This window comes from Mustela lutreola, chromosome 2 (assembly GCF_030435805.1).
Source record: "Mustela lutreola isolate mMusLut2 chromosome 2, mMusLut2.pri, whole genome shotgun sequence".
NCBI lineage: Eukaryota > Metazoa > Chordata > Mammalia > Carnivora > Mustelidae > Mustela > Mustela lutreola.
Genome location: NC_081291.1, coordinates 198,370,102 through 198,397,313, shown reverse-complemented (window position 1 = coordinate 198,397,313; position 27,212 = coordinate 198,370,102). Strand labels below are relative to the sequence as shown.

The 27,212-nt window shown below is 35.7% G+C and overlaps 1 long non-coding RNA gene across 1 annotated transcript in view; it reads right to left on the bottom strand.

Moving 5' to 3' along the window:
* LOC131825264 (uncharacterized) overlaps positions 1 to 25,546 on the bottom strand; it is a 57,825-nt gene extending 32,279 nt beyond the window's left edge. Inside the window, exons 1-2 of the long non-coding RNA XR_009351180.1 lie at positions 22,701 to 25,546; positions 21,427 to 21,541 (exon numbers count right to left, since the gene is read on the bottom strand). This is a non-coding gene — a long non-coding RNA (uncharacterized LOC131825264). The remainder of the gene's footprint in view (positions 1 to 21,426; positions 21,542 to 22,700) is intronic.
* Positions 25,547 to 27,212: the final 1,666 nt, after the last annotated feature.

Here is a 27,212-nt window from a genome sequence, read left to right as displayed (position 1 = left end):
GAGGCTCAGAAACTCTGGGTAACTTTGGTAACAAAATAAATAACCGTTTCACTTGTTCTAGAAGCTATCTCTACATTGAAGCATTACTACTGTAAAGTATGAACTAATACTTTGGATTTTGGGTTATAGACAGAATCCTGACATCCAACAGCCAATAAACCTTGAAAGGGGGCAAAGGCAGCAGGAAGAATAGAATAGGAAGAAGTGGGTCATAGACTCCCACATTTCATTTTGTAGACTTATGTAACTTCCTGGAAAAACCTTTCCAACTCCTGATATGATATTAAAATAGATCCAGGGAACCTTAGAAATTGAAGAGAACTCATTAAGGTAACATAGTTATTATTGAAGCCTAAGTTAGATATTCTCAAACAGTTTTATGATAGCATATGGGTCTAATATTAGTGATGCATTATTGGATCACTGGAGTATTTTATACATGATACCATAGCTTTGAATTAAAAGCACCCACACAAACAGAAAGCTAACTATAACTTATTTATCCTCAATAAATATATAGTGGAAAGATATATCTTCTTCATATCTGACAAGGGAAATGATATTAGAGTTCTGTCATAATGAGATAACTATAAATTAAAAGTCCCTAACTTTCCTTTTTTTTTTTAAATAAGAGGAATAAAAAAGGCAACTGGAAAACATTCCTGAAAGCCCATAAACAATAACATTCTTTTATTTCCATTCCTAAGAATGCACGTGCACTTATGTTTTAAAAACAAAAAACAGTTGAGAGGTGCCTGGATGACTCAGTCAGTTAGGGGTCTGCCTTTGGCTCATGTCATGATCCCAGCATCCTGGGGCCAAACCCTATTCTAGGCTTTCCTGCTCAGCAAGGAGTCTGCTTCTCCCTTTCCCTCTGCCTCTCCCCCAACTCGTGTGCTCTCACTCTCTCTCAAATAAACAAAAAAAATCTTTATAAAAAAATAAAAGTTGAGATTTCATACCAGGTCTTCATATTTTTATCTCAATAGTTCCAGGATGTACCATCTTCTTGAAGTAGGCTGAAATACTTCACATGCTCCACCAGAAGATAATTCTGATGCTTGGAATTACCCCTAAAATTTAGTCCACATTAGTCGTCTCTGAAGTTCTTAGAAAGCTAAGAGTCACCACAACAGTCTGGTTCTAATACAATCCTACTCATTCTTTTCTAAGAATGACTAAAGATTTTTTAGATTAGAGAAGTTCTACATATATGCTTTATAGTTGTTTAAGGATACTTCTACTAGAATTTATCCTAAAATTTCTCCATAATTTAATCCAATTTCAGATATATAAGTGGAATAATCCATAGTTTGATGATCAGTAGGGTTATGGTGCTCAAACTCGTTCAGTTGGTAGAATAACTGAAAATTAAGGCACTCTATTCGAAATATCACAAAATAATGTTGTATTAGGGCACCTGCATGTAAGTGTCTACCTTCAGACCGAGCCACACATCAGGCTCCCTACTCAGTGTGGAGTCTGCTTCTCCCTCCTTCTGCCTCTCCCTCACTTGTGCACACTCTCTGTCAAATAAATAAATAAAACCTTAAAAAAGTAATGGTGTATTAAATTATGATATGAGTTTGTAATAGTTTATTCCTAGATGATGCAACCATAATGTATACTTGCAAAATCACAAATATCCTCCCACTTAGCCACAAGAAAGACAAACTTTCTATATGCTTCCTGATAGTATGTACACAATATCATTTATGAATAAATCGTGCTACATAAAAACAAAAACAAACAAACAAAAATAACTTGAATGAAAGATTTCAGTCTACCTCTCAGTTTACAGAAATTACCAGTAGAGAAGAACATGGTCAGCGACACTACAGGGAGGCAATCAGCAAAACCCAGAATGAGAAAGACACTGAAGGACAATTGATTCCATTTTACAACAAATACATTGCAAAGAACTAAAAGAAGAGGAAATTTAGAGATTGAGAGGGACTTTAGAAAGATATCAAGCAGGGACACCTGCGTGGCTCAGTTGGTTAAGGATCTGACTTTTGATTTTGGCTCAGGTCATGATCTCAAGGTGGTGAGAAAGAGAACCACATTGGACTCCATGCTCAGCAGGAAGGCTGCTTAAGATTTCTTCCTCTCCCTCTACTTTCCCCCTCCCCCTGTTCTCATGTGTTCTGTCGTTCTCTTTCTCTCTAAATAACCAAAATCTTAAAAAAGAAAGAAATGTGTTAACCAAACACTATGTGTGACTCATGTTTGAATCCTCATTCAAACAAATTAAGTGTAAAAAAAAAAAAGAGAGAGATAATCAGGAAAATGTATAGACTTATGGAATATTTGGTGATATTAGGGAACTACTATAAATGTTTGTGGGTATAATTGTGTCATCATAGTTTAAAAAATAGTGCTCTATTTTTAGAGATATATACTGAGCTATTTATCAATGCATGCATATTATATATGGGCTTGTTTCTAAGTAATCCAGAAAGTTAGGAATGAGTGAATGGTAGGTATAGATGAAACCAGTTTGGTCATAAATTAAAGTTGAATAGTTGGGAATATAGCTGAAGGAAATGAAATCACTATCTTAAAGGTATATCTACACAAGTATGCACATTACAACATCATTTAAAATAGCCAAGAAATGGAAATAACCCAAGTATCTCTTGACTAATAAAAATGTCATATATACATACATATATATATTCAGCCATAAAAAAGAGGGAAATCCTTTCATTTAGAACAACATGGATGAACCTTGACGTCATTATGCTAAGTGAAATAAAGCAGAGAAAGATAAATACTATATGATCTTACAAATGGAGTCTAAAACAACCAAACTCACAAAAATAGATTGTAGGTGAGTGGCTGCTAGGGGCTGAATAGTGGGGATTAATGAATGATGGTGGTCAAAGAGTATAAAATACCAGTTATAAAATGAATAAGTCTTGGGGATTTAACATACAGCATGGAGATTGTAATTAACGATACTGTATCATATACACAAAAGTTGCTGAAAGAGTAGATCTTAACTCTTCTGACCAGCAAAAATAAATAAATAAAAAGTAACTACATAAATATCTAAGATGATGGATATGTGTTGACTAGCCTTATTGTGGCAAACATTTTGCAATATATTACATAATGTTATATGTCAAATATATATCAACATAGCCGGAGTAAGAAGATATCAATTCTACCCTTGCCCCTCAAAAAAAAAGTTGAATAGTTAAACCTCTATGTATAATGGGCATGTAGAAGTTCATTATGCTATTCTAATTTGTGTATATTTAGAATTTTCCATAATAGAAAATTTTCAAAAAAGAAAGCTGATTATCTATAATGTTTCCATTAATACTTATATAAGTGGGAAACCAAAAGAAAATACTGCAAAAAAATGGAAGCACTCATTAGAACAGAAAATTCAGCTCATTTAGTAATATTTGGGGGTTGGGAGGAATTCTGAACAGGGTTTGGTATGAGGTATTTCATTGTTAAAATGAATCTTCTAGAACAGAGGGCACTGAAGAAGCAGTGCAGGAAAACCACAACAAAACCAATATATTTGAATTATGTGCTAATAGAAGCAAAGAGAGAAAGATGAAGATCAGCTAGAAGGTTGAAAGGAATGCTCTCCTTACCTTATTTCACAGACCAAACTCTAAATCATACCTTTTACAGAAGTATTAAAAACTTTATAGATTGAAGAGAATGAGTAGAGACTAGAGACTAGCGGGTAAATAATTCAAAAAGCACTTTTATAGTATTCAAAACAGCATCTATTAGTCTTTTCTCTGAAATTTTGAGTGTTTAGACCTAGGCTGTGTGTTAATCACTTTAAGGGTCCATATATATTTTTTCACCGCTTTCAGATTGATGTCTGTTTTGGTGTCTGGTTATCCAAATCATTTGTCAATATTTTGTCTGCTACACTTGTTTTCTCCAACTGGGACTGAACGCTGTTGTTCATGGTCAAATAATGTAAGACATCCACGTTCCTAAGTCAGTCTGAGTGTTTGCATCAAAACTTGAGTGAAACCATTACCCTTTTGTTGGCCCATCCCTGGTCTTGAACTAATTGGATTGGATTATCATCAAATTGAATCCACCATTCAATCGATAATTGAACTATGCTCCTAAGATGCATTCTGCTTAAAATTGAAGGAAAATAACACAGCTTGACCCTTGTGAAGTGTTATGAAGAGCTGGAGTCAAGTGGAGACTTCTTTTATCCTGGTTGGAGTATTTTGTTGCTATCTTAACCTTATGCTGGGCAGAGTCATGAATAGCTACATAAAAATTCCTTTATCTTTGTTGTTTCAATGTCAAGAGGTCTTATTAACACAAAGGCATTAAAACTGGATTGAGTCTGTAGCTAAACATTTAATTTTAATGCTTAAACTAACCTAAACTAAGAAAACAATAGCTGTCATTTACTGAGTAGGTATTTTAATCAAACATCAGGCAAAGGGCTTTACATACAATGTTAAATTGATAGAATTTTTCATTATTTATTGATTGGCATTCCAAGAGATCATCCACCCGGTTGTTTCCATCAAACTCACCACTCTTTGCTCCAGACTTTGCAATGGCAGTGAGAAAAATTATTGCAGCTTTTATCTTTAAATTTTTTAAAAAGATTTCATTTATTTCTTTGACAGACAGAGGTCACAAGTAAGCAGAGAGGCAGGCAGAGAGAGAGGGGGAAGCAGACTTTCTGCTGAGCAGAGAGCCAGATGCAGGGCTTGATCCCAGGACCCTGAGACCATGACCTGAGCCAAAGGCAAAGGCTTAACTCACTGAGCCACCCAGGCACACCATTATTGCAGCTTTTTAAATATGCATCCTACTGTGGGCTGGAGCCAGCTCATACTGATTCGGGTGACTATTCTGTACATCTTTCCCCAACTCCACATTAAGTGACATCATATGGTAGTTTAAATGGCCATGGTAGGAGCATTTGCACTACAGAAATGAGACAATGTCATTATTTTCCCCCAGCGGGCCAGTTGTTAGACATTTACTAATACACCACTGTATGTATTCTTCTTTCATCTTCACGTAAATGGAAATGTCATTGGGAGGATCTAAGAGTCCAGTTACTGTTACTGCAGTAACAGTTAAAGTTAGGACTAACTTTGAACAAATAAGGGGAGAAGGGAAGAAAACAAGCATCAACAGAGTTCCACAACCAGGCATCCCCCAATTTGTTTGTTTGATTTCTTGAAAAGACCACATAAGAGATCCATGATCCTTTGTGTATTCTTTCAGTAACTTCGTTGGGGGGAGGACTGGGGGAACACTCTCCACATGGGGGTCCTAACTAGAGCCCGTGGACTAAATGTAGCAGACTTCCTGTTTTCCTGAGTTTTACTGGAGCGCAGACACAGCCACTTGTTTCTGTGTTGTCTATGGCTGCCTTTGCACCTTAACAGAAGTGCCGAGTAGTTACCACATGGCCTGTAAGGCCTGTAAAGCCAAAAATATTTACTATCTGGCCCTTATAGAAGAAGTCTTCCAGGATGACTGGGGTTGTGATATGTTTGGCAAATGGAAGATATCTTAGTTGGAATTTAATTCTTGTAAGGATGAGGTAGAAAAAAGCTATTTCTTGGTTTTCCTTGTTTTATCTTCATCTAATGAAGGCAGCCACAGGAATGTAAGATATGTCCCTAAATTTTATTGTATCTACTCATTCAATTTCATCATGTAGGGGAAAGTTTCATTTATGATGTCAGGAACACTCATTATTGTTCTCATGATGATTGGGATACCCAGACCTTCTACCTGGATCTCTTTATTCAATTATTTATTCATTCAACAACTATTTATTAAAGTTTCTAGGATCCAGCCTACTAGGTTCTAGGTACTAGAGGTAAAATCATGAATAATCAAATTTCCTGTCCATATGGAGCTTATATTTTAGTAGGAAAGGCATATAATGGTTTGCATACTGTCTAATATCATAACAAGATGTGATAATCATTATGAAGAAAATTAAAATCAAAAAGTTGCTGGGGAACGAATGAGGTGCTTTTTAAAATGTTTAGGGGGAAGAAAGCATCTCTCAGGAGGTGACATTTGAACAGGGAGACCAGAATAAAGTGAAGGGGTCAGCTGTGTATTTTTGGCAGAGGGAACAACAGAGGCTAAGGCTCTCCAGTGGGTGTGTGATTGGCTGTGAGAAAAAGAAAGAGAATGAAAAGAGGGGTTGATGATGTCAGAAAGGTAGGCAGGGGCAAGGCCATATAGACCTTGTGACACAGTAAAAGTTTTGTATTATATTTAATTATATGGAAAACCATTGGGAAGCTGTGAGGAGGGTGCTGACTTCAGGTGGTTTGCCTTGTAGGTTATCATCCTCGCTCTCATGCAGAGTAGAGATGACAGTGGGCAACAAGAGGGAAGAAGACAGTTTACAAGGCTATTGCAATAATGCAGGCAAGAGATGACCTACATGTGTAGGGTCTAGGGGGTCCCAGGAACCACAAGGAGGTAGTTAAAATGATTTTGGATTGAAAATGTTTGTAGACTTCTTAAGTCTTCTTTATAACGGAGTGTTAGTTTAGTTCTCACTACACAAAATAGAGGCTAGGTGAGAATTCACGCATTTATTCAACAAACACATTGACCATTAATAAGGGAATGATAGGTGCTATGCACCTGAGATCAGAGGTCAAAAGAAGTTCAGTTGAATGGACATTCATTGGCAACAGCTGGGCTCCTCATCTGTCAACTCTCTCATTTAGTTCCTACAAGTGAACCCGTCGGACTCTGACCCTGACACCCCCCACAATGGATTCACAGGATACTCTAGGCCCATGGCTGCTTGGACTCATGAGGCTCCCCCAATTCAAGATACTCTTTTCATCTAGAGTTTGAGAATGGAAGAAATTGGTTTAAACAGAATGTAGTTTACGCAGTGCACACGCACATGTACACAGACATACATACACGTCCCAGTTCCGATGGACAACAGTTGAATCTTCTAAGTCTTGCCTTTTATAAATTTTACTTATCTCTACTGACACATTTATGTCATTCTTCAGACAATTAATGGAATTTCTTTAATTAATGTTTTAATTTCGGTGGCCTCGCCTGTCCGTAGCTCCTTCCTTCCCCTTTCACTGTTAAGCTTTTAGGTAAAATGCACCAAAAGTTTTGAACAGCTTTTCTTGAAGGTCTTTCCTATTTGTTTGACATACAGAGGCGTATGTTCTCGTATTAACCCTACAGCTCTCCATGTTGCAATGGGTACTGTGAATTCAGTATCTGTTGTGAAAGTTACGCTTCTTTCTTTGTCCTAGAAGAAGGGCAGATCTTTGCTGGTTTCCCAAAGCGGCAAGACTCAAGCCCTGAGTGAACATTTGGGCACTTTAGTAGAGTGGTGGTGTTTCTCTCTGTAACACAGACCTGCCTGTGACTCCCAAGGAACCTTGCAGTGTCAGCTAAAATTTAGGGTTTACAAAAAGGAGGAGGGACGTGAATCAATTGGCAGACAGTTCTTGAAGCCGCGAATCAGTGTACCAAGCTAATATTCCGGAGAATACTGTTTTTGAAATCTAAAAACTGTGGAATCCAAATTGCAATGCAAGGCACTCTGATGGGACTGAAAAATTATTTTAAAAGCAAGGAAATGGTAATGGCTATGGGAAGTTTTATGTAATTGAGGTTATATATAAGTGCATAAGTATATATGTCATATTGCTGATATATTTTTAATTCTGAAAATGCCCTAAGTGTACAACCTTGGCCATATTTTCTTTAGTATTATCATGAAGAAAAATAAAATGGAGACATGGTAATCCTCCCCCAGGTGTCACTGAGCTGCTCTGGACTTTCTCCACCTCACAAGCCAGGCTTCGGAGAATGCCTCAGGAGCCTGGGAAGGGTTAAAGTTTTGTCTGTGACACTGAAATTGAGGCCAGCTGTAGGTCATATTCACGTCCCAGTCACAGGAAAATGAACCTGTGAGACAGAACCTAATTATCTGCTAAACCAAAAGCCAGTCTCAGTTCAATAACTTACGACAGAGCTAGCAGCCAGATATAGTGTTACCATGGCAACGCTGGAAAAAGCTCCACTGTGGTTGAGAATAAGGAGGAAAAGAAGGAGACTGTAACCCTAAATGTGCTGTAGCTGTTTGATCTCAGACAAGTGGTCTGTCTGGAAAACCAGGTTATTCTATACATGTCTACCATTGTCTATTCGCTTTAATATCTGCTACAATTACGAAAAGGAAAACGCAATCACAGTGTCCTCTGGGCTTAAAAATAACCCATCAGCAAATGGCTAACTGAGAATTAATTTTAAAGAGAAATACATAAGCTTCCTCTTTCTATTCCTCTGTGCCATCCCTAAGTATAGAGAAAGCAGGACACAAAGGGTGGGGATTCTTGAATACCTCATCATTGTAATGAATGAGTTCTGTGTCCACAAAATGCACTGTCATCCTATTTTCTTCTTCCCAAATGCTGAGATAGTTTTGACAGAAAACTTTGGGGAATTAAGCAATAATAGTTGCTTTTTGAAGGGGTGGCAGTAGAATTGGAGAGTAAGGGAGAACTAGTTTTTCCTTGTGAACTCCACCTAAACTTCCAAGTGAAATGATTTCCTAGAATATCGAGTTAGAAAAAATCAAACATTAGAGGGAGATAAGCCCTGGCAGGTTGGTCATTTTTCTTCTTGCCAGTTCGTCTTTGCAGTTTCTGGAACAGCACTGGATTTCTGAATTTAAGAGATGATATAGCTTCTAAACATAAAAACTTCAGAAGCCCAGTTATCATGAATACTGTGCAAACAACATCTCCCTAAAAATATTTGCAGAAGAAGAAGCAATAGCTTATCATACAGTCATACCTGGAGGAGAAATTCAGAAGTGCCTTTTTTTCCTTCACTCCTTTCAATCTTTCCCAATGGAGACAAATCATGTTAAAGCTTGTCAGTTACAATTATTGGATTTCACCATATTTGACAATTTTGATATGCCATTAATGATGTAATAAGACACATCTAGCACATTATCACTTGGGCTTGCTATCCAGTTGTAATGCCAACTTTGAATCACATGTATGTATAAATATACAGATACAGCAGTGTTTCTTTATGTATAACTCATAAACATATTGGATTTGGAATATGGACAGGAAGGAATATGGAGATGAATAATATCCTCTTCATATGCATGAATAACTTTGCAGTAATGCAAATGAAAAAACACAAAATGGAAAGTAGGTTTCTTCCAGCAGAAATAAGACTGAGAAATTAGCTTGAAATTTGCCAATATATTAGAGTCACTTATAATGTCAGTGAATTTTCTTTGGGATGGCACTTCTTTTAAAAACATTTTACCCTACGCTATTCCGTTTTCACTATATAATTACACAAGTCCACAATTTCAGATTTATTAAAACTACCATGATGTGTGAAAAGGAACTTTAGGATTTAAAGAAGATAAAAAGGTTGGGGGGGGGGCAGAAAATCAACATCAAAGGGCAAAATGAATTTTCTGATTAATTTCCAGGTAAAAGTAACCTAACCTCTGCTCCTGACCCTAACTTAATTCCCTTTCAAGTAAATGGAAACCAGAAAGTATACCCCTTTCTAAGACAGATGTTTCTGAGATCTGATTATTAAAAGGGTTTATTAGTTGCAAAGATGCCAACAATACAGTCCAATACACTGTTTGGATCCTATTACTCCTAATATAAATAAGTTTTTCTTTTAATCTTTCTACTTAGATGAATTAATTACTTAGAAAAGAAAATGAAGCAATTTTATCAAAAAAGCATCTGAAAGAGCTATTGATTTAAATGCTTTTACATTTTAGCCTTATCACACATGATTAGCTTGCAGATATGAGCTTAATAATGATGCAAAGCACCAGATTTCACTGGATTCTCTGTTCCACTTGAATTCCCAGAAAAGATACTGGAAGCACTAACAAAGAAATAATACTATTTTCCTCACGATGTTCTTTTTTTTTTTTTTTTTTTTTTTTTTTATAAACATATATTTTTTATAAACATATATTTTTATCCCCAGGTCTGTGAATCACCAGGTTTACACACTTCACAGCACTCACCAAATCACATACCCTCCCCAATGTCCATAATCCCACCCCCTTCTCCCCAACCCCCTCCCCCCGGCAACCCTCAGTTTGTTTTGTGAGATTAAGAGTCACTTATGGTTTGTCTCCCTCCCAATCCCATCTTGTTTCATTTATTCTTCTACCCACTTAAGCCTCCATGTTGCATCACCACTTCCTCATATCAGGGAGATCATATGATAGTTGTCTTTCTCTGCTTGACTTATTTCGCTAAGCATGATACGCTCTAGTTCCACGATGTTCTTTTGGATAGTCTTTTTAAACTATTCCATTGCACATTTTCCTTAGAAGCATCAATCTTTTTTATATCTTTGTGAATAAGTGTCTTGTGTTTTTATTTCTAAGTGTAATCCTAAAATTCATCCATAAGTAAGAATTGTGTGAAGCATACACTCCATCCAGTATAAAGGCATTGATATGTTCAATTAACATTAAACAAATACAATAAAATAAATTGTAGCTGAAAGTAAGTTTACAAATTAAAACTGAGTTTATAGATGATTAAAATAATCTGCTTGCCATATGGAAAATACTCTGCGTTTGTTGATTGAGTGAATAAAATAAATAAACTAGACTATCTTCTAAGGACTAAAATAGAAGGAGAAAATGCAAAGTCTTTAAAGAAACTAGAAAAAAAAAACCACACAACAGACTAACTCATATGCTACCCTTGGATAAAGAACTGTGAATGAAAAAGAGTCCAATTCTTAGATGTTCTAAATTCATTCGTTAGGAAGGAAAAAGAAAAGACAAACCAGAAATACAATAATCAGTATTGGTTCTACCATTTTCAAATGGACTAGAACATTCTGGAATACGTAAGAATTGAGTATAAAATAAAGGTGACATTTCACATCTCTGATTTCTACTTTCTCCCCATTAAGGCTACCTACTGTTTTCTAGTAATCACTAACTTCTTCCAATATGTTTCCTTGGGTGCTGGTCTTACGCCCTTGCAAAATTCATGAAATCCTTCCCTCAGGAGTAAAACCATATAATGCTGCTCTGAAAAAGTCCAGCCTGAGGATTAAACCTCTCCACATTGGTCTAGCTGGTGTTTTGGATCCTCTGAAATTCCACAACATCTTCCTCCTCTTCTCAGCTATCTCCTTGATGGCCCTCGCAAAAAAGGGAGCTTTTTCAGATTTCGTCCACCACTCTTAGAAGATGGTGATGGCTAGAGGTTTAGAGGGGAACCGGGCAGGTTCAGACTTCCTCTAGTTCCCCGCTGATGTCATTCCTACCAGCATGTACAAAGATACCTCCCTAGAATTCCAAGTGGGCAGTGACCATAAACCCTCTGGTCTTTATGTCTTTAGATTTACCTAGTGGGAATCTATTACCCACTTCCTTCCTATAGAACCTCCAACACCAGGAGCCAAATATGTGATGTTCTTCATCTACACCCATTTCTGTCCTTTTCTCTTGTACTCTAGGCTGGCTCCTCACTGCCCACAGCCTAGAAAGTTTCATGAGGTCCTAGGTGATGGGAAACTACCTCTAGCTCATACCCTGAACCCTTTTCTCCTTTATCGTTAGCTTTTAAAAGTTCTATGATCCAGGTTCTAGCATCAGAATAATATTTATGGCCATGTTTTTTGGGGAATTAAAAATGAAGCCATTTCCCTCTCAAGAACTTAGTTCTTCCAAAAGTAGAGCAATTTGTTTTGAACTTATTGTATTTGCTGAGAAAGTTTTTTGAAAACATAATCTATTAGGCGCTTTAGATCTTCTGTTGACTATGTTTCTTTTCTTTTTTTTTAAGATTTTATTTATTTATTTGACTGACAGAGATCACACGTAGGCAGAGAGACAGGCAGAGAGAGACGGGGAAGCAGGCTTTGTGCTGAAAAGAGAGCCTGATGCTAGGCTCGATTCCAGGACCCTGAGATCATGACCTGAGCCAAAGGCAGAGGCTTAACCCACTGAGCCACCCAGGTTCCCTTGACTGTGTTCCTTGATTGTGTCATATGCCCTCCATGGATAGAGAATATAAAGCAAAAAGCATGATCTGGGGAAGAAATCTCCCTGGTTGAAATTTTCTAGATACCATTCCCACATACAATTAATAATGGGTCCATCAATTCTATCTTCTACAAATTCCTTTGATCCCTTCTTATCTCTCCATTTCCACTGCCACCATTTTTGTTCAGGACATTATCGCCTATCCCAATTAATATCCTAAGGGTATCATTATATATAAATACATAAATGTGTATTTATCATCAGAATACTACTTATATTAGAGAAAAAAGGATGGAAGAAAACCCAACTTATACTTTCAAATGGATTAGTTAAATAAATTATACTGAAGTAATAACATAATTAGCGTATGCTAAAATGACAATATGTGGGAAAGTATTCATTTGGTGTTTAATAATTAAAAAGTAAGTTAGAAATTATTATGAAAATATTGAGTGTATATGTGTATATGAGAGAGAGACAAAGAGGGAAGGTATGAGTATATACTACATGATGAGATTAATATGTTTTTTGCTTTTTTGTCTAGAATTTCAAATTTTATAATATGAACACTTGTTATCACTGTGCAGGTAGAATTTAATTTATTTTGTAAGCAAAGTAGCTGCATTTAAAATAATATGAAAATATTTTGTATTGGCTCTAGACGGATTGAGCCTACTAGGCTTAATAAATTTGAACTAACAAGTTTAACTCCATTCACAACCAGTAACACTATTTTCCCAGTTGCACATAGAAGAATTCATTATTTTCAGGAAATGAATCACTTGAGGAGGACAGAAATTTGAAATAAGATATTTTTTCATAAAATAATGTTATAAAGAAATTTCTACCTTTTTCTAATCAAAATATATTATTTAGGCTGAAGGCTGAGCTATTCTGATTTTATTTCATTAATTACTGAAAGTTGCAAGATTGCTTATGTTCACTATGACAGAGATTGCTAGTCTTCCTGCAATATCTGTTCTCATTTTCCTCCAGTTTTTAGCTGGGTGAATGACTGCCCAGAATAAAGTCTACCTTTCTATGCAAGCACTCTCCAAAACCTTTAGTACCTGGTGCCTAAGCTCTAAGGGTATAGTGGAACATGTGTATTAAAAAAAATCCAGAAATTATCTTTAAAAGAAAGTATAGTGCCCTTTTCTCTTCTTTTTCCTACTGACTAAAAGTAAACAACTTGGTGGAGGTCCAGTGGTCATCCTGAGACTACCTGGGAAATGGAAGTCACTTAAAAAGAGCACCAAAATAGAAGCAGCATAGGTTCTTGACTTCAAAGTGCTGAACTAGGTTTCTAGGAGAATGACTCTTGAAGATAGGTAATCACCTCCAAATTTTCCATGATTTGTTTTACATCTACCTCTGGATGTCACAATCACACTACAAATCCAACATGTCTGATATCGAAGCTCTATTAACTGAAATGGGAACCAAGGAGGGGTCTGATGCTGGTTCACAAAAGGATTATCATGATTCTCATTCTTCTAGTGTCAAAAGGTATAGAAATTTAGTGTCATCTTCTACTCCTTTCTTCCTTGCCACAATCTGTATCCCCATGCAATCTACTCAGTCATTAAATCCTTGTATAGTCAAAAGATTTCTCACATTTACCTCCTACTTTTCACACTAACTAAGGGTAGTGGTTCTTCATTTTGGGATGGTTTAGTCTCCATAGGAAATCTTATAAACACTATTCAATCATTTCCTCCAGAAAAATGTATATCCACTTGAAAAATCTTCATGCAATCTCATGGGAAAATAAAACCTTAAAAGGCCAGGGATCTGTGGACCCCAGGTTAGGAACCTCTGATTTTGATATTTTTGTTTTGTTTTGTTTCTTCTTGTGTCTAATGATCCCTAACATCTTCTCATTTCAACATTCTCTATCCAACTCTGTTGGAGTTGGAGTGTTAGTCAATCATCCAGGATATTTTACAGAATGCATCTGCATAGACTCTATTCCAAACTTAATGAATTGGAATTTATAGGATAGCAAGAGCAGTGTATCTTCATAAGTAGTTCTGATATGTCCTTTGGGCTGAGGTCTTAAGTTACACTGACCTCAGATTAATCTTGTGTCTTTCATCCTTGCTTCTCTCCCCCAAATTGTTAAAGGATTCCCTGTGCCTACCACAATTACCAGAAGACCTCCCCGTGAGCACTGTGGGGCCTCCTTCAGTTGATCCTAGCCAACCTTTTAATAGTTATTTTGTAAAAATAAACCCAATATTAAAAAAAAAAAAACTGAATGTCAAAGATAGCCTATCATTTCTGTTCCTCCTCTTTTGTACATACTGCATATTCCTCCTGAAATTTGGCCCCTCCATTATTTCTTCTAGAAACTCTTCCTATCTGCCACAGAGCAGCTAAATACAGCCTCTACTAGGGATTTTTTTCTTGATTCTTAATAACTAAAGTAAATATTTCCCCCAAACATTTCAAATCCCAAAGCATTGTGTTTTCGTATTCTTTCAGGATCCATCACATTATGACTTGATAACTTTTTTTTAAGTTTTCCTTATTTTCTCATAATAACATAATATCCTGTGAAGAAAGAATTCAAACTTCATTTTGTGTTTCCCACATACCTGGGAGAGATTCTTATTCTGTATAGATAATGAAAGAAAGTATGGATGAGTGGAAAGATGGATAAGAAGATTGAAGGGTTAGAAGTCTCCTGTTTATAATAACCTATAACTCTACTTGTCTGTGGGGCATTGCCAAATAATGAATTTAGCAATCAAAGAGTATTCCTGCTTAGAAGTAAGATTTGTGGTGCACCTGGGTGGCTCAGTGGGTTAAAGCCTCTGCCTCGGCTCAGGTCATGATCCCAGAGTCCCGGGATCAAGCCCCGCATCGGGGTCGCTGCTCGGCAGGGAGCCTGCTTCCTCCTCTCTCTCTGCCTGTCTCTCTGCCTACTTGTGATCTCTGTCTGTCAAAAAAATAAATAAAATCTTAAAAAAAAAGAAGTAAGATTTGGGATGAAGTCAAAGATTAATGATGAAGATGATAAAGAGAAATCATTACCAGGCATTCTGGTAATCTCTCTGTACCGGACAAGACCCAGAGAGGCGATGTCCAAATTTTCTATTAATAATTGTGTTTAGCAGATCTAAGGTTTCACTGAGTTTAGATCACTCTTGTGGAGGGAGCAAGCAAAAGCATAAGGAAGCATAAGTTTCGTTCCCTATATGGTTTTAAAGACACTGGAATGTTTTTCTAAAGGTGGGAGACTTCACACAGTCGGTTAATTTTTTTAAATCATTCCCTTCCAATCTCCTAAAATATTTAAAAATAACTTCTTTTCATACTAGTCGAGTGTGGAGTTATCTCTGTGTCACCTGGATTGAATGCTCAAAATCCCTGAGGCAGGGCTGAATGCTTTATCCACCTAACACAGTTAAAAGCATGTTGTTACTCCTTATTGACTCTAAAATATGTAAGCCTAGTGTTTCTGTGCAATAATGTAAAAGTACAAATACTGGGCTTTGAAATCTGCTTGATTGAAGTTCAAAAATCACTGCATAAGTGACATTATATATTGTGAAATAATCAAAGGTTAATCTGTATATGCGTGTACACAGCTTGTATTTTTAAATCATAGAACATTCTATAAGATTTTGCAAAACGAAATAGTGTCTATTGTTACTGCTGATACTGCCATTTTTTTAAAACTACCAGTATAGCATGGTTAAAATAAACTCTGGCTTATTGGTGATTTTTTTTTTCTTATATAAAATTTTTAAAAGCAACTTTTCCATTTTGAGATTGAAAAAGGAAATAAGGCTGGGCCTTTATAGCTAAAAGGAGCAATAGTATGACTGAAATAATCCTCTGGTGATCATGAAAGTCCCAAATAAGTCTACAGAAGACATAAGAAAAGGCTTGGAGTAGGAACCCAAGATTTGTGCAATGAAATTGATTTCCATTCAAATCAGGTCTTTTACTCTTCTTGAAAATGTCAAGGTGTCAGCCCTGGCCATTACAAGACTGTGATTTATAGTTGCGACAAAGCGATAGTACCAGCTGACTGTCTGGAGCCCCACTGCAGAGTCTGGAAAGGCTGCCGATGACAGCCTTCGCTTTTCTTAACCAATCAGCAAGCCTTAATGAAAACCCAGGTCTTTCCCCTCCATCTTGATAAGAAAATGCTACAATACAATCTGGAAAATTTACGTGGTGGGAAATAAGCATCATAGGAGGAAGTAGGTATGGTACTTCCAGAGAATAAATAACCAACATTATTTATGGTAATCTATATTTCAGACATTTAGAAACACATATTCATAACAGGAGCGTAAACAGATGTTCCCAATATGACAACTTATTTTAATATACTGGAAACCACAGCATAATTTTGTAATTTGATTAATTAAGAAGAAGAATTGTGAGTGTTAAAATCAATTTCCAAACTCTCTAAATTATATTTATAGCATAGCTCATCTGCATCACACAAAAAAAATTCCAAAATGTTTTGCATTAGAAACATTATTCATAGCAAATTAATCTTTTTCTCATTGAGAAAGATCCCTAAATAGCACTTCTTGATAGTAAAATGTTTAAAACTGTCCAGGTCATATCATGATAAACAACCAAGCTGAGATGAGCTAGCATTTAACATCCTAATCATATAAAACCATATAATGGCTACAATTGTATACTGACATAATGATATATATAATTATATATACATATATAATACATATATATAATCATGTAGTAGACACAGTTATATACAGTATAATTATATATCTCTATATAAATACAACCAAATAAGTTGTCCTATCTGTATATAATTACAGCCATTATATAATTTTATATGATTAGGATGTCAGCAACATAAAACTCCCTAATATCAGTGTTGGAAGTGGAAGGGATATAAAATTCTCTGTAACAGAACAGCCTAAACATATGGTGGCCAAGGATAAACATTGGACTACAGAATATAATCACTATGGCTTCTTTACCAAACTCCCCTTTCTAATGACCCTACATAATTTTTAAAATGTCAAATTCCCCAATGAGTCCAAATACTGACTTTCCTGATGTATACCATGTATTAAATGATCAAGGAAAATGTTAGTAAAATCTAATTAATCTCCAGGATACTCAAGGTCGCAATGTGTTGGTGCAGATGTTGTATAGTTACAATCCTGTACAGAGCACATTTGGACTAAATAAGCTAATACTACCTGTATGTTCATAGGCTCCACTAAATTTACCAAGACCAATATACATTAAAGAAGCCTATATCATATCACTGTGCTAAGCAATTTAGAAATCTGTAGTGGTTGTTGGGAGCCCTGCTATATTTTGCCTGTTGGAACTTCCTTCAACTTCTGCCCTAGACATTAACCTTGCTATGTTAGTCTTACTCTGCCTCCCTACACAGCCTGTCTAAGCTGAGTAACTCTCATCTGGACAGAGAAGTGGCTCCAAGACAGAACCCATCAGAGACTTTCTGAGAAATAAGGTTGATGTTGGGGTAGAGAGAACATTTCATTTTTTCTTTCTGGAACCCCCGGCTCTAGGAAGGATGCGTGATGCGGTAGCCATCTTTGCCACCACAGAGAGAAAATGTGAGAACAAAGTCAACTGCCTGAGAGTGAGGTTAATACCACACTGGAGAAAGAAAGAGAGAGAGAGAGATGGAGTGGGAGAGGGCGTGGAGGGGAGGACCTGGGTAGAACAGGAGTAGAGGAGCTTCCTAATTTGAGCTCGGTTGTTTTTGTTGTTGTTCTTGTTTTTTTACATTCAGCTTTATGTATTTTTAAAAAAATTTTTTAATTTTTTATGAAAATATAATTTATTTTTAGCCCCAGGGGTACAGGTCTGTGAATCGCCAGGTTTACACACTTCACAGTTGAGCTCCCTTTTGAGCCTTAGCTACTGAAAGAGTCTGATTAATGCCGTGATTTATGCTAAGGCTAGTCTTCCTACCCTTTGACTCAAAAAGTCCCTTGTGGAATGGAATAGTACCCAACAGCTTAATCACAAACTAATTTTTTTTTTTTTACCCAAAATTCACTTTAAAAGTATTTTCCTTTACATCTTTATTTGATAAATCAGGTGTTAATGAGGAAAGTGAAAAGAAGAGAGTTTCGGTTCCATAAGAGAACTAGTGGTTGCACCAGTGCTAGAATTCTTGTCTTCTAGCTTCTACTCCACTATTCAAATTTAATGGTGGCATTTATGATGCAGATATCAAAAGCTCCAAGTTTATTTTGCATATTCTGTTAACTCCCAGAGAACAGCCCAAATAGAATGCATTGGCCCTTTGACTAAGTAATGTAATTGCTACTTCAAGAAACTGCATGATCAGGGGTGTCTGGGTGGCTCAGAGGGTTAAAGCTTCTGTCTTCGGTTCAGGTCATGATCCCAGGGTCCTGGGATTGAGCCCCACATCAGGCTCTCTGCTCAGTGGGGAGCCTGCCCCCCCTCCCGCCTGCCTCTCTGCCTACTTGAGATCTCTGTCAAATAAATAAATAAAATCTTTTAAAAAATTAAAAGAAAAAAGAAACTGCAAGATCAATATTATTAACTTACTTCTTTTTTTTTTAAGAAATTAAATGATGGCTTTTTTAGAGGGATTGAAATCATATATAAATACTACATTTTAGTCCAATTATTCTGGAAATACCATGTTTATAAACGTGATTATTAACATTTTCATAGTCTATGGTTTTAGATCACCAGACCTTTGCCTAATATAGGAAATCATAAAACCAACAAGTAGACACTGCAAAATTCTAACAACAATCCATATCTTGCCCAAAGCAACTCAAAGTAGATAGGTAGGTTGCTTTATCTGCAACTAGAAAATAGGACAAACCACATAGAAGACTCATCCATAAAATAAAAAAAGAATAAAACTGCCAAATTACAAGATTCATAAAATGCTAAGTTACATAAAAAGGACAAAAAGTGTTAGATGAGTGAGAGCTATCTTTTGTAGATCATAAGCTATTTGACAGCAGAATTTCTCTTTGTCTTTCCTCTAGTGGGCACTCAGGAAACATCTGATAAAGACACTGATAGCACACAATTTTTGAGTGTTCCTGGATCTGAAATAATTTCCCAATGGTGTCTGCCTCTCACCCTTGGGGACAATGTACACCCAATAAATTTTGGTGATGAAAACAATAGTGTGTTTAGCTAAAGCAAATACTGAGACCCAACTAAGAAGAAACAAACTAATATTCTTTGAATGTTTTCTTGGTGCTAGAAACTAGGCTAAGAAGTCTACTTGGATTATTTCATTGATCAATCATTAAGTCTACTTAAATCCTTGATATTAAAACATCATTAAAAAAATTAAAAAAAATCAAAGAGAGTCATTAAAACTTCAATGGAAATCAGTTTGGCTGTTTGGTAAATTATGACTCAGGCTATATCTCAATGCATCGATGGCAACAATTACTTTTTATCATTAATATCTCAAATCCGTAACTAATATTCATACATCTGACATTTCACATTATTTTTTTTTTAATAGACGATTTTGTTTATTTACTTCACAGAGATCACACATAGGCAGAGAGGCAGGCAGACAGAGAGAGGGGGAAGCAGCTCCTTGCTGAGCAGAGAGCCTAATGCAGGGCTGGATCCCAGGACCCTGAGACCATGACCCAAGCCACAGGCAGAGGCTTAACCCACTGAGCCACCCAGGTATCCTGACATTACACTTTAAAGCCAATCACATTTTACTAAATAATTAAGTCTTAACTGGCCACAGTGGTCCCATGTGTTGATGTAACCTTAATACACTGAGGTTTTTGTTTTTTTTTAAGCTAGATAATACATTTACAAATAAATGGATACATTAATGAATCAACAACTTATTTTAAGTTGACAAATTATATTTATGAACTGGTTTTCATTCTCAAGCAGGATCTTTCCACAGCAGTAACAAAGATGCATCACTAGTGAGTCAAAGTTTCTGTCCTCTTTACAACTTATAATCCATGAGACAAAGAATGACAATCTTTTTCCAGAACCTATATTAATTCTAAAGGAAGACGTTAGGAAAGAAGTTGCTAGAAATTTCATCCCTGAGTGGGCCATACTGGCCTTTATATGGATTTTATAAGCAGTTCTTTCGCTCAACACTAGGAGTAATAAGTTATAAATTCTTACAGATGTAAGTAATAAGTAATAAGTTATAAATTCTTACTCCTTATAGATGCATGTCTTATAGATAAATAAAGGGTAAAGAGCATTCTCTAGAGTCAATAACAGATACGGTAGGGATCATTATTTTATCTTTCAAATTTGGCATCATACAGAGCTATTATTTATCAGCAATTTGCTCTTTCAGGATTATTTTATTACATTTATTTATAATATTATAAATCATAGAAATGGATGGGAGGAAATGAGCTAGAAAGAACATGTAAGTTGTGTTATCGTTCTCCCAAAGTAGCCAGCGCATTCCCTGTTGTGATACGTCTAATTGTCGAAAAATACATTATCTCTTTGTTTCATGTATATATGTAAGTGATTTAGACAGTGCACTAGGTGGCCCTCACTAGAGCACATTCTATGGAAAGAAAACACATTTTCTTTAAACATAAGATACAACTCCTTTGAGATCCATTAATCAATTTTCCTTCTAATTGAAAAAGTCACCACAGAAATTAGAATACAAATTTCATTATTCTAGAAAGAACCTTAAAAGTTGACATGTCTTTGAACAATTGTATCAGAAATCCTTTTTTAAGTACATTTTCATTTTCTGGCATGGCTTGAATTGAATTCTAAACTTTCTGCTGCTTGTCCTCTAAGCCCCTCTGGTGAATTTAAATAGGCTTCCCTATATATTTAGTACATTCAAGAATTCTTTGTCGCAGTGCCTACTCTGCTTTATTATTAGAAGGCTGTCTCGGAAGTCCAGCAGCCAGTTTGTTTTCTGCCATTAATAAAGAGTCTACTTTTTTTCTCACTTCTTTGAAGAAGTTGAAAAGACTCCATGTTGGGTGGGGGGTGGGGGCAGGAAGAGAGACAGAAGTGAAGTGAACCAACTGTGGTGTAATCCCCCAACAAAAAATGTTGTCTAATGTAGAAACCTCCCCAAGGTTTACAAATGCACAGGCTGGGCTTCTAGTGTGGTATATAAGAGAGTGATAACCTAGCCACAGCCCGGTTTCCCTCTCCCCACTAAGAATATGAAGTCTACTATGAGAAAGATGTTACACTTTTTAAATCCTACAGAACCAAATCCTTCCACTGGCTAGTGTTTCACCACCACCCAAATGTCTTACTGAAGATGTCCGGAAACTGGAAAGATAATCACAAAGCAAATCTATAATCTCTCACAATTCCCTTGTATGTCTAGGAAAATAAATAGAAGGGTTTCAAGAAAGACCTACCAATTTGGATGTACAAAAGATTGAGGTTGACTCATGGCCTAGGGAAAGCTAATTCAAAGGCAAGGAAAGATGATTCCACAGAATAGTCCCTTGGTGCTCACAAATCGTCAGACACCTACCAACAGAGAGGGAGAAACTTCTTAGAAAAAAAGGAATGGTTAAATCCACCTACACAAAAGACACCAAAATGCCTTACAAGGCTAGGATGAAACCTGGAAGTTATTATTTTTATGCGGTTGACCTAACAGAGAGAGACAGACCATGATTATTAACACGCTTGTTTAGGAATTAACTTTTAAGGTAACAAACTTAAAATCACATTACTTACATGAACAATGAAAGATTTAGTTCACCATATGATAATTTTTCACTTCTAATTTCCCTGTACAACATGCATGAAATTAGTTGATTATATAAAACTATTTAAATCTTAAATTCACTTAATATCATTACCTTTCAAGTTCCTCTTACTTTTAAACCTTCACAAGTAAAACATTACATATGAGTTAATGTTGTTGGCTAGTTAATGTATTTCATGTGCTAAAACTACATTGAACATAGAGAGAGTTGGGGAAAAAAGGAATGAAAGTTGAAGCTTGAAGCTAGCTCATTGAAAAAATGCTGTGGATGATTTTATGAAGATGTCTTCATTTTTACACTGATTTTACTGATGTTTTTTAAAAACTGAAGATACATATACATATATATGCATATATAATATATGTGTATATATGCTTCTGTGTATTTGGTTACTGATTATCGGAAAACTAAGTATGCAGATGACAAATAATAATAACATCTAAATTTCTGCGTACTAAATGTACATTTGCAGAGCTACACTAAAAAGTCTTATTTTTGAAATGTTTACAAATGCCCAGGATTTTTAAAAACTTCTCTGTATGAGAAACTTCGTTTTCCTTTTCCAAATACAGTCACTAAGAGATCAGTGGAATTTGAGTACCGAGTTAAAGGTCTAGTAAGAAATTAAACAAAAGAATCCAAGTAATCAAAACGATGCCTGTATTTGCTCCTACTGAAATGTAGGCTGCACTGTGTGTGTAAATGGCAAGAAAATTTGGGCGTTAGCTAACCCTTTATGTACTGTTTTCTCCAAACTCATCCAAACATGACAACTTGTAAAACCATTTACATATTTATCAGGTGAGTTCGACCAAGCCTAGGCACGTCCATTCGAAGAAGAACATAAAGTAGTATACACCTTTTCTCATTTTATTAGTAATTAACTTGTACTATAATTCCCCTGTGATACTTACATCTCTTCTAGGTATTATTAATATAGCCTAATGCTTAAGAATATCTGTATATAGCTCTCCTTCAGCTTCACTGGAACACTAAAGTGTTACAGACTTTTATACTAAGAAAATATTGATCCCATGAACCCTGAAATGAAAAATAATCATATTTAGATATGGCAAAATTCCAGAAGTGGCTTCCTTGATGGGTCCTAAAAGATTTTAAAGACAAACAAACAAACAAACAAAAACACCATTTTGGAAAACTGATGTGTTCCTTACAAAGATTAAAAGTTAAATGCACGAATATCACAATATTCACAGAGCAGTACAAAAGAGAGAGAAACAACTAATACTTCATTGGTCTTTGATCGATTTTAGCTGGTAAGTTTAAAGTGAGTGAGGATTGTAAAAAAAAAAAAAAAAGGAACTTGAAGTTCATAGTAAATTAACAAGCAAAGGAGAAAGAACCGAGCGGGAGTTAGTGTGTTTATGTAAAACAGTGATTTGCTATTTCCAAATTAAAATGTGAAAATAAGCTGGTGTCAGAGAGGAGGTGATTCCTCATTTCCACCGCATTGAGCAAGCTCACATCGGCAGCAGACAGCTCTTAATATATGCGTCTGGCTCAGGCTGGTCTCCCAACCAGGAAGCCATCGAATTGTTAATATCACTGCTTTTTTTGTATGCAACACACATCATTTTCTCGCTCTTTGTCGTAGACCTCTCCTTTTATTTTAAGCTTAGTATGATCTGATTTTCCAAATCATATTTTATAGCTCCAAATAATATTATTCTGTGACAGCTTAGACAGAAATGCAGAAAAAAGTGGCATCCATCTATCCATATACAGCATAAAGTAGTTTATATAAACAAAGTCACCCACTTAAATCTCTACTCACCTTTAAGGAGTAAGAGAAAAGCTTTATCAATGATAGTCTTAGAAAAGATAGTTAATATGCAGGAAGGTTACACAGGGAGGGTTCAAAGAATGCATGATGATTAGTAAAAAATAAACATCACTGCATTCTAAATTCAGCTTTGGTACCTTTCCTCTACGAAAAAGAAGTTAACATATAGTCTAATTCATAGATATAATAACACAAAAAATACTGCATTTGAAATAGATTATATCTGATATCACTATAAACAATAAACAACCATCCCTTACATGATTTTAGAACTAAATTTATGAAACATCATTTACATATTATTTATGATTATGATAAATCAGGTGTCTGTAGCTATATACCTGTGTGTGATATTGTTTTATATACGAGATAGTTTCTGATCTGTTGGATAAACATTGCTATTAAATATAATCAGGTTTCTTGCACTTGTAGATACACACACATATAGAGTTCTTTGTATTGAGAAACTTGGGCTTTTAGAAGTGTTTAAAGATAATGAAAATGTGGTTCAAAGAAGTAAAAGATAAACACTATCAAAAGTCTACTGTTTATATTACCTCCTTTCAGTTGGAGTTTTAAGACGAATGTTCATACACACACATACATGCACTTAAAATTTCAGAGATTCTCCATAAATAAAATAGGTGATATAAGGAATCTGAATAGGCACAATGTGGATACATGCTTTAACATATTTTACGTGGCTTGTATAGAGGAAGAACATGTTTACGATATGGCAGTATCAAATTTTTTAGGAAATATAACTCATGGGTGATTTGTAGCGTATGATAGTCCAAACATGAGTAATTGTAACAAATCCAATGAAAAGGTGAACAACGACTCCATACAGTGTTCTAAAGTACATTCATAAATTTATTTTAACAATGCAGAAGGTACATAGAATTTATAGCACCCATGTAAAGCATTAGAGTTAAAAGAATGAAATCATTTTGTATCTTCTATTATGAGCAGTCTCTCATCTCCATTGTGTATCTTGGTATCTGCAATATTATTGTAAAATTTGTAAATAGATTTAATATATTGATTCTACTTATAAGAAATCAATATTTGATGTGGCAATGTCTAACAGTGTTCAAATATGACACATTACTTATAGTTGGAGTAGTTTATAAAACTAAAATTCTCATCAAACTCAAACTATGCAGCTCAGGGTCCGTTGACAGATGAACCAGAGCAGTCTGACTTTAGAGGTGGTATTTACTGATTTATCTCCCATAGGTCCATGATACATACAAAGTAAAATATAAAGACTAAAAGGCACCATATTTTTGCTAATTATTGATAACTCTTATGACAAGAGAATGTCTTGTTATAATAGGACATACAGAGTATTTTGTCTGGTTAAAAGACTAAGGAAAACTCTGGCAATAAATACAAAGTATAAAGTAACATTCTTCTTAAATCAGTAGTAAAATCTAATAGGGTCAGTAAAGAAGATTGTAAATGATTTATTTCTAGGCCTCGAGCACGATTATAGCTACACATTACATATTCTGAGCCACAGTTACATGGAGACATATAGGACTTATTTAAGAAGCTAATGTATATATTTCTATGCAAATGACCAAAGTTATAAATATAAGCCACTCTCTTCAGTATTAACTGAAGAGGTATATTCTCTTAGACTAGCCACCTTAAAATACATCCAAAGAAGCATTTTAAAAACACCTGTCTTTTAACTTTGCTTCTTACACAGTTATCTTACACTGTTTTTATAGGGTTGTTTTAATATCATACAAATGCTATTCAGTGCAACTCAGTAATCACTTTTGAGTACAGTTTCTGAAAATAGTATTTTTGGGGGTGGGTCATGATGAAGACATTGCTGATTTATAAAGAAGAGCATTGTTCTTTTCTCCTAGGCAGAATCTATGTATGTTCTTTTGTTCTGGTGGTAACTGCAGACAATCAATAAGGTCCAAAGCTGCTGGTTCCCCTCCGCCTAGGTCCCAAGAGCCTGACTTGTGATGTTCCTAAAATACCTCACAAGTTAGGGTCTCAGGGACTAGGAAAAGTCTGGTTTGATGCGGTAGAATTCTTCTTCCAGTAATAAGGCTAGCTTAGAAATCACAGTTGGGTTCAGTTAAACTTTTTCCTCTAAATACTAATTAAAATACATATGTAGAAATAGATATGATATATACAAGTTAGGATTAGCTGAATATTCACAACGACCACTTATAGACTAATTCCAGACCTTAAAATAATGAAGAATATGAGAAACAATGCAGACAATGAACAGTTAAGAGTCATTCCATCAGCTCCAAAGAAAGAGACTAAAAATGGGTTAAAATCGGTTTCCAGCAGATTTGTACAGCAACACCATAGCCTCTATTACATTAAAGAAGGATTATATGCCAGTTAATGGGACCCTAATTGAAATTTTGCTTCCCATTACACTTCTATACAGTACAACTGTTAAGGTGGGCCAAGGACACATAACACTTTAAATCTGATTTCAATATATACTGCTGCAGTTAAGAATAAAACAAAAACTTTTTTGCATGTCATAATTTAATACCTCCAAAGCTTGATTTTTCTCTCTGAATCTCCAAACTATTCAGACACCAAATATTTCCATGCATACTCTGTAGCTATTTGAGCAATGCCACTCAATAAACATGTAACTTAAAATGCTGGCAACATAAGAAGAAAAAAAAAAAGACTCTATTTCTTAAATAATTGCATTATAAAGCTCAATACTTTTGACAATACACAATCCCAATCCTGTATATTCACTGAATTTCCTCCGCTCTTTTAGCCTTGTTTGTGGTTCAAGAACAGAATTGGTACTTTAGGAATGATCCAAGGTTTAGTAGCATAGAACGCAGGGTATAACAATCGGACCAGCCATAACATAACAGTCCTGGCCACAGAAGTAGATTCAGGTTCTTCTGAAGTGGTTGATCTTAAAAGGGAAAAGAGGAGGAAAAAAAAATGGAAAGAATTAGAATGTTTTCCTGCAGAACAGGTGAATCATCCATTTCCAAGTAAGCTGCAAGGAAAGCTATGCTGAACAAAATATTTGCTAACTGGCCCCCCTCCTCCACCCTAGTACCACACCCCTTTCCAACCACCACCCCCCACCCCCTGTCCAGATCTTTACTTTGCCTTGTAAGACTTTAAATATTCTGCTCCATGATGTAATGCATCATTATATAAGATCTCTTTCTGTTTATCATTTGATTTTCCATACTGAATCCGTTATGGCTTAAAATAGTAAATAGTTAAAAAAAAAATAAAATAAAAAAGCAGCACTCACAAAAAGCAAAAAAGAAAACAGTCCTTAGATATAAGTCCATGCTTTTCCTTAAAACTGAATATGGCTTTACAATTTTTGACCATAGCATTCAACCAATTATTAGAATGAAAAATCTCACCCCTCCATAAATATGACATTAACATAATTATACCACCCCCATCACGGAGACCCATCCTCCTTAGGGAATACATCTGATGCTCCAAAGATGGAAATCAGTCAGATTTTAGTTGCTCTCCAACGTACCTTTGCTTCTCACTGACTGACTGGCTTTTACCCTCCACGCACTCACACGCCACCCCCTCCCCTCGGCTAGACACGGATGCCCGAGCGAGCACGCGC